General features: G+C 44.6%; 1 protein-coding gene and 1 long non-coding RNA gene across 15 annotated transcripts in view; one reads left to right on the plus strand and one right to left on the minus strand.

Annotated features, from left to right (window-relative positions):
- The window catches only part of LOC103787341 (uncharacterized), a 32,663-nt gene extending 17,320 nt beyond the window's left edge, over positions 1 to 15,343 (minus strand). For 4 of the 5 annotated variants that reach the window (XR_013533742.1, XR_013533746.1, XR_013533745.1 and 1 more), the window contains exons 1-3: positions 14,902 to 15,343; positions 2,074 to 2,150; positions 488 to 622 (exon numbers count right to left, since the gene is read on the minus strand). This is a non-coding gene — a long non-coding RNA (uncharacterized LOC103787341). The remainder of the gene's footprint in view (positions 1 to 487; positions 623 to 2,073; positions 2,151 to 14,901) is intronic. The other variant, XR_013533743.1, reaches the window with a different exon arrangement.
- The window catches only part of LOC128931702 (uncharacterized), a 664,375-nt gene that overhangs the window by 616,310 nt on the left and 32,502 nt on the right, over positions 1 to 15,563 (plus strand). For 5 of the 10 annotated variants that reach the window (XR_013533737.1, XR_013533722.1, XR_013533723.1 and 2 more), the window contains 2 exons: positions 4,406 to 4,555; positions 5,027 to 15,028. The exons of 3 other annotated variants lie outside the window; for them this stretch is intronic. The gene's annotated coding sequence lies outside the window, so the exon portion shown is untranslated. Of the gene's footprint in view, positions 1 to 4,405; positions 15,029 to 15,563 lie in introns of all 10 variants that reach the window. 2 more of the 10 variants (XR_013533725.1, XR_013533720.1) reach the window with 2 other exon arrangements.

The following is a 15,563-nucleotide window of genomic DNA, read 5'->3' on the forward strand; positions in this document are numbered from 1 at the left end:
GGTCCAGATTCTTTCTTTCTTCAAATGGTTGCCTCGGATGAATTAGGAATATAGGATAAAATAAGAAGCACCGGTTTTGGAGTTTAGGACCTGGGTTCAACTTCTGACTGGATCTCTTACCAGCTGCACCATCTTAGATAAATGACTTGTCAAGCTCTTTGAGCATCGTTTTTCTTATCTATGAATGAGAGGTGAAATCCCTATCTCAGGGATACAGAGACTTTCCCTTTCTTTGGCCTCTGATTCCTGGAAGTGGCGAGTATTTTAGCACAAAATGTTCAAGTTATGCAGTGGGAATCCATCATTATTAACATGAGGAAGGGTTGCCTTACACATGCTCCACCCTGAGGATAGAAAAGACTGCAGGGAGACACCCATGGTTTCCCTCGGGGACCAGCAATACCTGTCATCTCCAAGGGGAGGGGTCATGTTTTGTAGGGTCTCGAGCTTAATAACTGGGAGGTCATTGTGAAGGAGTAGAACTCACAAATTCAAACACAAAAGGAGGTGCAGAGCTCAGAAGAGGCTTGTGTTAGCCACAGGCTATGAAGCATGAGCTTCTTCAGCTGCAGAATAAACCTAACCACATCCCTTTGGGATACCAGGAGAGTAGACTCAGGACCTTGGGCAGAAGAGTGAGGAGGAAAAAGAGAAGGAGATTAAAATATTAACAACAGTAGGATTCTAGAACCCCCATCTGAAGCTGATTCGGTATGACCGAATTGTAGATAAATGTCTGTATTCAGCAGGTCTATAAATGACTGCTACTAGATTACATTTCTTCAAAAACACTTTTTTCTGTGACCGGGTGCAGTGGCTTATGCCTGTAATCCCAGCACTTTGGGAGGCCGAGGCGGGTGGATCACGAGGTCAAGAGATCGAGACCATCCTGGTCAACATGGTGAAACCCTGTCTCTACTAAAAATACAAAAAATTAGCTGGGCATGGTGGCGCACGCCTGTAATCCCAGCTACTCAGGAGGCGGAGGCAGGAGAATTGCCTTGAACCCAGAAGGCGGAGGTTGCGGTGAGCCGAGATCGCGCCATTGCACTCCGGCCTGGGTAACAAGAGCGAAACTCCATCTCAAAAAAAAAAAAAAAAAACTTTTTTCTGCTAACTGACTAGACCTGAATGCCAGCTCAGATTTGAAAATATTCTGTCTATCTTATTTTTTCCTAATGTGATATTAAGGGTGGATTTCTTTTTATGAAACTCCCATGTGTACTTGGGACCTGGCTTTATTTCATGTGTGGACCATCCCCTGTGGTCATAGTGAACCTGGGCAGGCCTAGGTTGATGGGGTTCAGGACACACTACCTTAAAATACAGCACCCTGGGCCAGTGGTTCATGCCTGTAATCCCAGCACTTTGGGAGGCCAAAGTGAGCAGATCACCTGAGGTTGGGAGTTCAAGACCAGCCTGACCAACATGGAGAAACCTCATGTCTACTAAAAATACAAAAAAAATTGGCTTGGCGTGGTGGTGAATGCCTGTAGTCCCAGCCACTCTGGGAGTTGAGGTAGGAGAATCGCTTGAACTCAGGAGGCGGAGGTTGCGGTGAGCCGAGATCATGCCATTGCACTCCTGCCTGGGCAACAAGAGTGAAACTCCATCTCAAAATAAATAAATAATACAATAAAATATAGCACCATGGCATTTTGGAAAAGAACAGAAGCAGGAAGGCCACTTTCACCTTGCCTTCTCCCTTCTCCCTTGTAGCAGGTCATAAGACCTCATGTGACGGATGCCCTCCCTATTCCCAGAGAAAAGTAAGGAAGACACAGAAACACCAAGAAGAATCTGAACACACAGGCCTTGCTAAGTTTCCCCCCCAATTCATTACCATGACGTCATATCCCCTTTGTCCCATCACGCTTTCATCAACCCTGAGCGTGAAAATACACAGGTTTCTCTGTTTACGTTGGGGTGGGGTGGGGTGGATCTTCATTTTTGAAGTTTCCATGTCATATAAAATTTATATTAAAGAAATATGTAGGCTTTACCCTTGTTAATCTGTCTTGTGTTTAGGGATATAAGCCATAAGCCTGGGATAGATGAGGAAAAGATACTTACACCTATTTGTCTGGAGACTGGGGGATGGTTCTTATCAGAGAGGAAGGAGCCACACACCTCGAACTCCTAACAGAGCCCTGGAGGTGGGAAAGAAGGAGAGATTCAGAAATGCCTTCAGCATATTTGTTGACATGTGCCTAAGCCCAGAAGCACATATCAGAAGCCCTTGAGACCAGATGTATTTTAGAATTCAGAAATTTTCAGATTTCAGAAAGGCAACGTGATGCATAAACCAAATATTATATAACATCCCTGGAGGGGTTGGAGGCAACACTTTAAAGATCAAACACGGTATTTCCGCAGTCCCGTCTCAGCCGAATAGATGAATATTCACGCTAAGTGGGATAAATGTAGCCTTACTTCACTTCATGTTTTGCCACCAAGGTGGTTATGAAAAATTCAGTGTTTTCAGAGGTCTGGGGAGTTTAGAATTATGGATAGGGGTTGTGGACCTGGGCCAGGTGCCAGGCAGTGTTCTGAGGCTGGGCAAATAGCACTAACAAGACCAGCGCAGAGGCCTGAGGGAGCTAGTAGGCTCTGGATGGGGAATGGCTCCCCAGTAGCCCTGGCAGATGCAGGTGTAATCCCCATGGGGAGAAGGGAAAATGTTTAAAGGGAAGGAAAACAAAACAAAACAATAGAAGTGGTGTTCCATTAAAGCCCTAGAAAACATTAGTGTGCAAGCTCGAAGCTTTAAAAATATATCAACAAAACATCACAAGAAGTAGAGGCTCCCAACTATAGGCAGCTCAGCAGCTCTGGAGACCCGAGGGCCATGGGCCTCAGCTGGAAGATGTGAGTGCCCAGCAGACCGGATGGGCACAGCTGATGCCCACCTGACAGAAGCAGACCCCGATGGAAAGAGACCTACTCTGAGTGGTGGTTTGCAACTGTGGGTTAGGATGGAGGAGATGAAGGTACCCTTGGGACAGGTGGCCAGAATATATATTTCCTGTTCTATACCTGTAGGAACTGTCCACAGAATATACACGTGTGTGCATATGTGTGTGTGTATATATATATATATCTAAACTATTGGGAGGAAGACTTTTTGCCTATTCACTTAGGTTCAAATGCTTGGGGGCCTCAAATTAACTGGCAATAGACAGATTAGAAGAAAAAAAGAGAAGGTTTATTCCCATGTGCATTTGATGTCACTAATGAGTAACTCACTGAACACCCCACTAAATACCCAGTGATAAACGTTTACATACAGGCTGAATATCCCTTATTTGAAATACTCGGGACTTAGAAGTGTTTCATATTTTGGATTTTTTCAGATTTTGGAATGTTTGCATGTGCATAATGAGATATCTCGGGAATCTCAGGCCCTATGTCTAAACAAAATTCATTTATGTTTTACATGCATCTCCTACCCATAGACCGATGATAGCTTCATACAGTTTTAAAAAGAATTTCGCACCTAAACGAAGTTTGTGTTCCGTCCATATATGTGTGTGGGGTTTTCCACGTGAGGCATCCTGTCAGTGCTCAAAAACTTTTTGATTTTTAGAGCAGTTTGGATTTTGGGTTAAGGATGCTCACTTTATACCAATATAACAAAAAAGGGAGCAGCAGGAATTTAGGGATTCAATGGGAAAACGTGTAAGGTGCTGTGAGGTTTTTGGTTTTTTTTTTGGTGCTAATGGGAAGGAGCAATTTGTCTACTTCCTGGAATTCACAGGAAACCCCCTCAGAGCAGGGTTAATAGCAGCTGTATTTTTGAAAGGCTCTGCTTTAGTCAGATAAGGAAAGTTCAGATAAGATTTTAAATATTTTCACCTCTAAACAATCTTTATGTCAAAGCAGTCATCCCAACTGGGCACTGTGACTCACGCCTGTAATTCCAGCACTTAGGGAGGCCGAGGTGGGCAGATCACCTGAGGTCAGGAGTTCAAGACCAGCCTGACCAATATGGGAGAAACCCTGTCTCTACTAAACATACAAAATTAGCCAGGTGTGGTACCACATGCCTGTAATCCCAGCTACTTGAGAGGCTGAGGCAGGAGAATCACTTGAACCTGGGAGGCAGAGGTTGCAGTGAGCTGAGATCACACCACTGCACTTCAGTCTGGGCAATAAGAGCAAAACTGTCACACACACACAAAAAGCAGTCATCCCTTCAACACATATATACATGCACACACACATACACATGTAAATATATATTATATAGGTATATATATATATATACACACACAAATGATTTATATATACCTATATAATATGTATTTATACACACATGGGATATTCTATATTTATACCACTTATGGCAATTATTTTAAAACTTTCCCTCTGCTTTTTCTCTTGTTCACTTCTGCCCTCTCCCAAGATTCTGGCTTGCACTCCTGGGGCCTGCAGGGTCAGGACCGGACCGAGGAGAAATGAGGAGGCAGCAAAGCGGCATGCGCCTACTGCGTGGTCTGCTGAAGCCTTCAGTATGATGACTGGGCAGTGCTAGGCTCTCAGATCCGCCTCGAATGTAAGTGCAGATCAGTCAGGCTTGGTTCAAGCTCTTTACCCTCCAAGTAGATTTCCCAGGGAGTTTCAGAAACACCCGCACAGGAGGGAGGACTTTTCAGAGAGGGTGTGCTTCTGCATTAGCAGGTGTACGCAAGAACCAGAGAAATCTGGGCTCCCACATTCACCAGGCTCCCACTGGCTCGGAACCTCAGGGTCTAAGCTCCAGCGAACATCCTCAAAACAATCTAAGAAGCTCTCTCCCTCTTTCTACATTGTGTGGCCGCTGTTGAGTCTCTCCCACAGCCCTCCCAGAAATTGTTCTGAATTTTTTGGGGGTGGGCTTAGGGACATTTATCTCTCCCCCGTCCTTCTCGGGGAGAGCATGTGCAGCCTGCTCCCCAGCGGTCGGCATCTCATCTGAGGCCCTTCGCCTCATTTCTACGCTGCAGACACTTGCCCACAAAATTTTCTGACAAATTCTTTTCTTCAGCATTTAGCGAGGATTTCACGAGCAAAGCAAAAGACTCTGCCTGCAGGCTGATTGGTTGCCAAAGAAAAGGTGAAGACATTTCTGAAGAACAGTCCCATTTGAGAATTGAAAAGCAGCCTGGCCAAACGTGTGGCCGAGTTCCCTGTGAGTGTTTTGGTTCGCTTGGTAGCTGCTTCTGCCAGTGTTTATCCAGCACAGAGAAGGTGCTTTGAATAGATGTCTTTGGCGACACGGATCCCTTTGCTTTGTGAATAGGGCGATTACTAAACAATGAAGCTATTACATTAGGAGCAGGAGCTGGCTGGAGCCAACAGATCTCTAGGTTTACAGAGCTGTACTTACCCAAAGTTTTAAAACACAATGGTATCTGCTGAAAGGGAACATCTGGGAGGGAACCAAGCCATCCCAATTAAAGGAGTGATGCACAGCCCGTGGATGGGATGACTCCACATTAATGGGGTGGCATTTCTTTAGATGTCATTCAAGTGAACATCTTGAATGCTGCTGTGCTGAAAGGTTTAAGGAGAACAAAAGCGCAGGGGGGAAAAATCAGATCAAGGAGAGAGATGTGTTTTATAAGAACATCTACAAATTGGTTGCAGAAAGCATTCCAGGCTGCTGTTATGAACACTAAGCAGGAGAAAAAATGCTTCATGAGGTTTTTTCCCATATGAAAATAAAAGCTTTTTCCAGTTGCCATTTCATTTCAGAATAAATTCCCTTAACCTCCAGAGGACCCGGCTTGACGGAGTCGGGTGGGAGACCAGCATCGTGGGGAGGTCTGAGTGGCTCAGGGTTATGGGGCTGTGCCGGCACTTAGGCTCGCCATAAAGATTAGGGGAAGTTGGTTGTTATAAGAGATTGGAGACTCTATCCTGTTTATAAGATCTATTTATAAGGTTTGGCTCAGATAGCAGCAATGGACTCTGCTTTGCCAATGAAGGTTACAGTAGGCTCACCGCCATAACAATCTGTCCTAAAATGGGTATGGGCCACATGCTTAGGGCGCCTGAGCACTTCAAGACCTACAATCTAAATCAAGGGTCTACTCCACCTATTACTTCAGCTGGGGGCAATTCTTCCAGGTAAAAGACTGAAGGAATAGTTATGAGGGCAGTGACGAAACCAGACAAAAGAATCTCTCATTCATCATCTTATACCTATGGGAATGTTTGCTCTAATATCGGGGGCGGGGAGGGCGGCCATTACGGGGGATTACTTCTTCAATTATGCTTCCTTCCCATCTGTTTTGGGGCACTGTGGCAGCATCACACAGGGGCTCAGCTCAGTTCTGAAGGCAGAATCCAGGAAATGATCTGGGTCATCATAGGCTGTACAGCAGAACCCACAGCAGGCTAAATCAGAAGAGGGGGGTGTGCCAGGTTCTTCCCAAGCTGTCCTTTTCTGGGCTTTTGCTAATGCTACTGCTGCAGTGGGTTCCCTTCCCACTTCCAGTGCCATGTTGATCCCCTCCTGATTGCTTTCTACAGTACACCAAACCACGCTGACAGAGCACTTGCTAGTGTTCACTTACTCCAAGGGGTGAAAAAGTTTAAGTCCCTTTATCAACTTTTCTATAGGTATTTGCGTGGTTATTGCTGCAAAAGCAATATCATGCAACATAAAAAATTAATAATTAAAAACATTTACCAATTAACCCACCACCCTACTACCATGTGAGTAGCCCTAAGCCCATTTGTTCTCTGAGCCTTCACCTGCTTTTTCCATTCAGCTTTTTTCCATTCTGCCTATTTCTAAGTTTTACTATGGAATATAGTACCAGCATCAACATATGCATTCTTTTTAACCCTCTGTGAAAGATCTCTCCAGAAATCTGGGACCGATCCACAGTACCATGGACTGAATTGTGCCAAAATTCAGACGTTGAAGCCTTAAATCCCTGTTACTTGGGAATAGGGATGTAAGAGAGGCAATTAAGGTTAAATCATGTCATAAGAGTGCTGCCTCAGTCCATATGACTGGTGTTCTTAAAAACAGAGAAAGAGGCAGCAGAGATCTCTCTCTTCTTCCAAGTACATGGAAGAAAAGCCACTTGAAGATCAGAGGGAAGGTGGCCGTCTACAAACCAAGGAAAGAGGCCTCAGGAGAAATCAAATCTGCAATGCCTTGATCTTGGACTTACAGCCCCCAGAACTGTGAGAAAATAGTCTGTTGGTTAAGCTGCTTGGTCTGTAGCATTTTGTTATGGTAGCCCAAGGAGACGAATACACACAGCATTGGGGGTGAAAGGTTAGGAAGAGAAAAGCAGCCTTTGACATGAAGAGCCAGCCTGGCCCTCACAGCTAGCCCATGTGTTCTCCTGCTGAACACAAACAATTTCACAGAACTCTAACATCTGACATGGCCACTCTGAGGCCATGAAGGGTCAGGACAAGAACAAGGCCACTCTACAATCGTGCCTGAATCCAGACAAACGCACAAACCACAAAAGTGAGCCAAGCATCTTCCTATCCCGGATAAATGAATGGCTGCCACAGCTTCCTTGCCAACTTTAAGCTTTAGCCTTGCTCTAGTCTCTTTGCCTTCTAGATTAGATTTAGTCACAGAATCACTCTCACTTCCTGACATCATCCAAAGCAGAACAAGGCCCTGCTTCCTTAAATCTTCCCCCTAAACACATAATATGAGCCAAAATCCTATCACAAGGCCTTTCTAAGTCCCTGCTGAGCAGCTCTCTAGTTCCTTGTAAGCATTAAACCTAGCTTGGTGTGTGTGTGTTTCTGGTGGTCACTGGCTGAGCACCGTTAACAGTGATGTGAGTGCTTTTGTGGTTTTTAATAAGCATTTAACATGGCTTATCAAAGAAGCTAATCAATTTTGATTGCTTTCAAAAAGTTTACACAACCCAACCAGCAACTTAAATGTTAGGATCTTTTTCAATTAACTTGATAGTATAAAATGAATCCTGTTTCAATGTGTATGCTTTATTAGTTTGTAGACTAATCATTTTCCCAGGTACTTTTCCTCTACAAGTATTTCTTTTTATCTCTCACCAGTTTGATATTCAATGATGAGAAAATAACTTTTGTCTCCTACTAAAGGAATTTCAGGAGTTGCCTGGAAGGTGAGAGAGGTATTGAGGGGTTGTGATGTTGCATTGGTGTTTTTCAGTCTTACTTCTGAAATGAAACTCATGGCCTGGGATTCAGGGTCCTCATAATATAAATGGCATTGCACGTGCACACACAGTGGAAAAGGGGGAACACTCAGCAATGACAGTAACTTCACTTCTGTAACTGGTCAGGTGGTAATAGCTGGTGGTTATAACCTCTTTCTTCTACCACTCATTCCGTGTTTTCCTTGCCTTCAGCAAGTGCGTCCGCTGGTCACAAACCTTCATTTCTAAAGAGTCTGAGCCACTGTCCTTCCTGGCTTGAGTTGTGATTGCTTTCCATTGCCCTTAATCACAGGGCATGGTAATATTAAGAGGTCTCCTAAAGGATCTCCTGAAGTCCAGAAATACTCTTCCTTAGCTCTGTTGTGGGGTAGTAGTCCAATTTCCCCTTGGAAGTCAGACAGTCACCCTGGCCAGCACAGTAACTCCCTTCTTTGCCTATTGATTCAGAGGAATGAGGAGTCCAAAGTGGCTACATGGCAGTCTTAACTTCCAGTTCAATGGAAGCATTGCTGTGTCTCTCAGTGGAAGCGTTCTTCCCTCTGGAACTAAGATCTGTGGGCCAGTAGAGCCCAGGTTCCCAGTCATGGGAACAAAATGCAAAATTTATTAGTGGGAAACCAGGAGAAATGGTGAGTGGTAGAACTCCCATTTCAACCCCTTGATTCCTGGCCCTGTGGGTTTCTGGCTATGAGAGAAACAGCATCATAAATCAGACACTGATTCAGAGCATATACAGTCTTATAGAGAACCTTGTTCTAACCCTGCGAGGCAGTGCTGCTTAGCTGGCACTAGACTGAGTCTTCAAAAGGCCCTTTCACTGTTCTATCAAGCCAGCTGCTTCAGGATGATGGGGAACATGGCAAGACCCGTGAATTCCATGAGCATGAGTCTACTGTCACACTTCATTTGCTGTGGAAGTTCTTTGGTCAAAAGCAATGCTGTGTGGAATACCATGATGGTGGATAAGGCATTCTGTGAGTTCATGAGTGGTGGCTTTGGCAGAAGCACTGCAGGCAGGGAAGGCAAACTCATATCAGAGTAAGTGTCTATTCCAGTAAGGACAAGAGGCTGCCCCTTCCCTGATAGAAGTGGTCCAATGTAACCAGCCTACAAACAGGTAGCTGGTTGATCATCAGGGGAATGTTGCCATGTCAGGGACTCAACACTGGTCTCTGTGGCTAGCAGATTGGGCACTTGGCAGTGGCCAAAGCCAGGTCAGCACTGGTGAGTGGGAAGTCCATGTTGCTGGGCCAAGCCATAATCTTCATCCCTGCCACAATGGCCACTTTGTTCATAAACTCACTGGGCGACGACAGGGATGGCTGGGGAAAGAGGCTAACTGGTATCTACAGAATGGGTCATTCTCTCCACTTGACTATTAAAACCGCCCTCTGCTGAGGTCACCTTTTGGTGAACATTCACATGGGACACAATTATCTTGATTTCTTTCCCATTCAGAGAAAGAGGTCTATCTACATACCTCTTCCCCAGATTTCTTTGTCACCAATTTTCCAATCAAGCTCCTTCTACATCCCCAACCATCCAGGCAAAACACTGACCCCAGCTCACAAATGAATGTAAGCAAATGTCAATCCATTTCTCTTTCCAAGCAAAGTGAACAACAAGGTGCACTACTCAAAGTTCTGCCCTCTGGGAGGAATCACTTTCCCCACCATCCTGCAGAGATACCCCAGAAAGGGGCAGTAGTGCTGCAGCCGTCTGCCTTCAGGTGGTGCCTGTCTATCGTGCAGAACCATCTGTAAACCTGGCTTGAGTTTTCTCTTCCTCTGTCACTGATCATAGGAAACTCTTCATGAGACTGGGAGAGAGAAGGCAGTGTAGCAAGAGTGGGAACCATGAACATGTGCGTCACTTCTTCATGTAACTCACTTGTGCCTACAGGGCCTGTCTGGTCCCAATCGGTCAAATCACTTCCATTTGATGATGGAGTGCTGTTATGCACGCCTGGTGTTATAACTTGCTGGGTAAGAAAACACCCAGTTCATGATGGGCAGCTCAGGTTGCGTGGTAACATGGTAACCCATAGTTAAGCATTTAGTCTTCACTAAGGCTCAGCAAGCAGGTCAAAAACTCTTTCTCAAAAGGAGAGTAGTTATCTGTGACGAATGGCAGGGCTTTGCTCCCAAATCCAAAGGGCTGCACTGAAGTTCACCTATAGAGACCTGACAAAGGCTCCAAACAGCATCCCTATCTGCCACTGACACTCCAAGAACCATTACTTGGCCCTGTTGGATCTTATGGCCCAAGCAGCAGAGGAGCTTGCACAGAAGTCTGGCCCACTATTCCAGAGCAAGAGCCTTCTCTTGCTCTGGGGCCCACTCAATAGTAGCAGCTTTTTGGATCACAGTAACACACCCAAATGAAGAATATGTTGCCTCTAAAATCTGAAGAAGCCCAGTAGGCATTGTGCTGCTTTTTTGGTTGTAGGAGGGGCCAGATGAAATAACGTAGCCTTCCCTTAGAAGGGATATCTCATCTCAATAAGCTTCACAACATTAGATATCTACAACTTTGACTAAGGTGAAGGCCCCTGAAGTTTGTTGAATTTATTTCCCACCTTCTTACATGCGAATTTCTAATCAATAGGTCTAAAGTAGTTACTACTTCTTGCTCATTGGGTCCAATCAACATAACGTCCTCGTTCAAATGGACCAACATAATATCTTGTGAAGGGAGTTGAGACCCCATGAAGTAGATTATGGTATAGTGCTGGAGAGAGTTGGCATACCCCTGAGATAGAACAGTAAAGGTGTATTGCTGGCCTTGCGGTGAACGCAAACTGCTGTTGGTAGTCTTTATCGACAGACATGAAGAAAAAGGCATTTGTCAGATCAATAGTTGCATATCAGGTTTCAGACAATATGTTAATTTGTGCAAGCAATGAAACCACATCTGGTACAGCAGCTGCAAGTGGAGTCACCACCTGGCTAAGCTTATGAGAATTCACTGTGATTCTGCAAGATCCAACTGTCTTCTACATAGACCTAACAGGCAAGCGGAATGGGGATATGGTGGAAATCACCACCCCTCCGTTTTTCAAATCTCTGAAATCCCTTCAGGGATGCAGCTTTGCCTTTGGCTTACTATTTTCCTACATAGGGGCAGTTCTAGTGGCCTCCTCTTGGCCCTTCTCACTATAATAGTCCTTACTCCACAGATTAGATAACACAGATGGGGATTCTGCCAGCTGCTGAGTGTACCTATTCCAATTATGCATTCCAGACCTGGAGAGATAACCATGGAATGGGTTTAACCCCACTGGGTTAAAACTCCATAACTCCTGAGCTAAAACTCCATAAGTAATCTTACCTCCATAAACCCCTTCTCTGGCTAGTGGACCACAATGATGTTCCCTGTCTCCTGGATTCCATGTCAGTTCAGAGCCTTTGTCTGGTAGTACCCAAAAGATCTGATTACTTCCTTTTCCTCAAGGCACATTGACCCTGGTAAAAGGCTGTAGGTCCCTTTGGGGAGGGTTGGGGGAGAAGCAGAAGTACAAAATATTGGCAATGTACCAGGGTCCTAGCTTCCTCTTCATTCAAGGGGTTCTGGCTCTGTAAACTGGCTTAAGTCTGGGAATCCATTTAGGGGCCATGATTCCCTACTTTTATGATTCAAGTTAGACTTTTGCTCACTAGAACTTTGCTGTTTACACAGGTCAACTAAGAATCTAGTAGGCTTTCTATCTGTTGCACTTCTGAAAACATCAGGATCAACTAGCTCATGCTACCATCTAGGTAAGCCAGGCTATTCTGACTGCAGCTTTGACTCTACTGCCCCTTAAGGTAACCACACTCACTTTGCCTTTGGTGGTTGAGAGCTGCCACCCCAGGATCCAGTCATTCCATTGTATTTAGGTTTCCCAGTTCAGTGACTGCAGATCCCACTGTAAGATCTTGCCTACAAAGAAGAGTAATCTCAGAGCTTTTCAAAGACACCAGGGATTCCATCACAAATTTATTTATCACAATTGTGGTGAAAAATATGTCTTCTGTACTCTCCCTGGGTGAGTGAGAAGATACTAAATGACAAATCCACTCTAACATTTCAATCTCCCTAAGCCTTTGAATCTCTTCCTCTATATTAAACCAAGGCAATTCTAGCATTCTGAACTCACTCAATATCAGCCACCTTTTGGTCTATGTTTCAGCCAACCAAATTTAGTCCCTTTGTGTTGCTATGAAGTAATATCTAAGGCTGGATACTTCATAAAGAAAGGAGGTTTATTTGGCTCACGGTTATGTAGGCTGTATAAGAAGCATGATGCCGGCATCTGCATCTACTGAGGGCAACAGGTGCGCATGGCAAAAGGTGAAGGGGAGCTGGTGTATGCAGAGATCACATGGCAAGAAAGGAAGGTGGTGGGGAGGGAGGTACTGGGCTCCTTTAAACAACCAGTTCTTGTAGGAACAAACAGAGCAAGAATTCACTCACTCTTGCAAGAATGGCACAAGTCACTCCTGAGAGATCTGTCTGCTGACCCCACTCCTACTGTACCCCATCTCCAACATTGGGAATCAAATTTCAACTGGAGACTTGGAGAAAACCAACAAACGAGTATAGCTCAAACAATTAGAGCCCTTTCTAACTGCCTGAGCTGCAATGTTAAATACATAATCTCTGCTTAGTGAGCCCGTATCAATGAATTCCACCTAATCCAACTTTATGTTCCTTCTGCCATTATCCTGCATGCTCAACATCCACTCCCACACATGTTCTCCAGATTTCTGTCTGTACACATTAGAAAACTCCAGCAGTTCTTTTAAACTGCAGTATACTTCCTGGTGAATTGCATTTTGTACCTTACCTGTAGGAGCCTTCTAGGACTTGGATCAAGTTGTAGGTCTAGAAGGGAAGAGGGGTGGTAGAAATGGGTCTTAAGGAGAATCACTGTCTAGCATGGCATCTACCACAGAGGAGGCCATTACAGCTTTAATAGGGCAATGCGGGCTTAATCCCACCAGTTGGGAGGTGAGGGGGTGAAGAGGCCACTACCACTGGGAGTGGGAAGGTAGAAAGAGTAGAGAGGCCTCTTCTACTGGCAAATATTTATCGGAATCCAGGGACTGAATTTTCCCAGTTTCATCAGGTCTTCCCACATGTCTCCATTTCAACTGTCTAAGTGCCTCTCTTCCTTACTTCAACCTCAGACATCCTGCGAGGCTGCGAGTTTAACCTGTGCAGCAATTCAGCCCATCTCAGAATAAGACCCTGTATTTGATTTTCAGCAATCCTAGCCCTGCTGCTAAAAGCAGTAACGGTCTTTCAGGGCACACATAGAAGATTTCAGGTCTTGTACAAGGTGCTTAAGCTGAAGATTCAAATCCCCAAGCTCATATTTTTCTTTCCTCACTTTGTCCAGAGACATTTGGATCAGCCAGCCAATCTCATTATACTTGTTAGTTTGCAAAAAAGTGTTCAAAAGCATATACCAGCCCCCAGCTCCTTGCTTCTTATAAGAGGTTGCTAAGGAGTATCCGATGGTGGTATTTTACATATCTCTATTGCCAGATCACTGCATGGACCACCAGTGCTCTCATACCACTAAAAAGAAAATCATCAGCATCTTTAAATCTAATCAGATTAGAGAGCCAATTCCTGAAACCGCAGAATCAATTCAGAAAACCCATCCTTAACGTTCTTTTTTTTTTCTTTTTAATTTAATTTAACTTTTTTGAGACAGGGTCTCATTCTATTGCCCAGGCTGTAGTGCAGTGGTGCTATCACGGCTCACTGCAGCTTCAACTGCCCGGGCTTAAGCAATTTTCTCACCTTAGCCTCCTAAGTAGCTGGGACCACAGACATATTACCCTACGCCTGGCTAATTACTATTATTATTATTATTATTATTATTGGTAGAGATGCGGTCTCACTATGTCGCCCAGGCTGCTCTCAAACTCCTGGGCTCAGGCGATCCTCCTACCTTGGCCTCACAAAGTGATGGGATTACAGGCATAAGCCACAGTACCTGGCCTCTGTCTTTAACAATTCTGTTTCTCCGGAACTATTTGAGGAAGTGGGGATAGTCACACGACATTGCAAATGTACTAAATGCATTGAATTGCACACTTAAAAATGTTTAAAATATTATTTTTATGTGTATTTTTCCACAATTAAAAAGAAAAACATAGTTACAACAAAGGAAAAGAAATAACCCAGACCAAGATGAAGGTGGGCAAGTGGCAAAAACACCCTAGGTTCAGTTTAACTCAACAGAAAGTGCTGATCAATTTAATGGTTGAATAAGGGTAACAGCTCCAAGTTCTAGAGTTTTAAGAAATAACATATGAGCCTAAGGTTTTCTATCTGTAATTTTACATTCATTTTTCTTCTAGGATTTAGTCAAAAGTCTTTTCAACTTTTGGATCTATGATTCTATGCTGATTTGCACTTTTAACTTAACATTTGTACTGTCATTTTGTCCCCGGCAGAATTAAAGGAAAGATTCAAGATGTACCTACTTTTTCAGGTATGATTGTAGGGAACAACATTTATGATTCTCAAAGATTTCACAAGTGTGCCTTCTACTGTAACTGATAAACAGTGCTGCGGAGTTTGCTTCACCACATGCCTATGGGGTCGTGACTCAGGCTTACCTCTTCCTCCCCCACCCCCATCCCCATCCCACCTGACATCTTCCTTTGGCCTACTTTTCCAGAAATCAAAGAAGTAATCTTAGGTGGCGATTTGAAGTCGCACAGCCGTTGGTACTTACTCCTCTTAAGCGACTCTGCCGTCTGTTCCTTTGTTCTACTGCCCAGGGTACGTGGCTGGAAGCAGTAAGGGGTCAAAGCCGAGTGAAATCCTCTGGCGTTTTCTTCTGACATCCAGAAATCTGCCAAGTGAGTTTGCTGGGAGCGTCCAGTTTTTTCAGCTTAACGCTAGGTATACTTTCTGCCTTCGGCACAATTGTTTCCAAATGCCTGCTGGTTGCAATATGATTTTCCCATCTTGAAAATCTATTAAAAAGGAAGAGATTCTTCACTTCTCCCCACCCCACCTCCAGGCACTGCAGATGGCGATTAACACCCTACACAGCCCCTCCCCACAGCATCATCGATTTTTTGCCTGCATTGCATCTACTTCACAGTTCGAGACATGCCAAATCACACACGTTCTAAGTACTTGTTGCTAGCAACAAATCTCTCTTCCTCAGTGGCCAAGCAGACTATATTTGGCATGTCAGAGCACCTAGCCCTTCCCTGGCCCACTTCCTTTAGCTGAGAAGTCTCCAAGCCTTAAAGTAACCTCACCCATGTTTCCTCGGGTTCTGCTTGTTGAAGAGAGTAGCTGGGACTACAGGTGAATGCCACAAAGCCAGGCTAATCTGTTTGAATTTTAATAGAGAGGGGGTTTCACCGTGTTACTCAGGCTGGT

The sequence above is a fragment of the Callithrix jacchus genome, chromosome 4, assembly GCF_049354715.1.
Source record: "Callithrix jacchus isolate 240 chromosome 4, calJac240_pri, whole genome shotgun sequence".
Classification (NCBI taxonomy): Eukaryota; Metazoa; Chordata; class Mammalia; order Primates; family Cebidae; genus Callithrix; species Callithrix jacchus.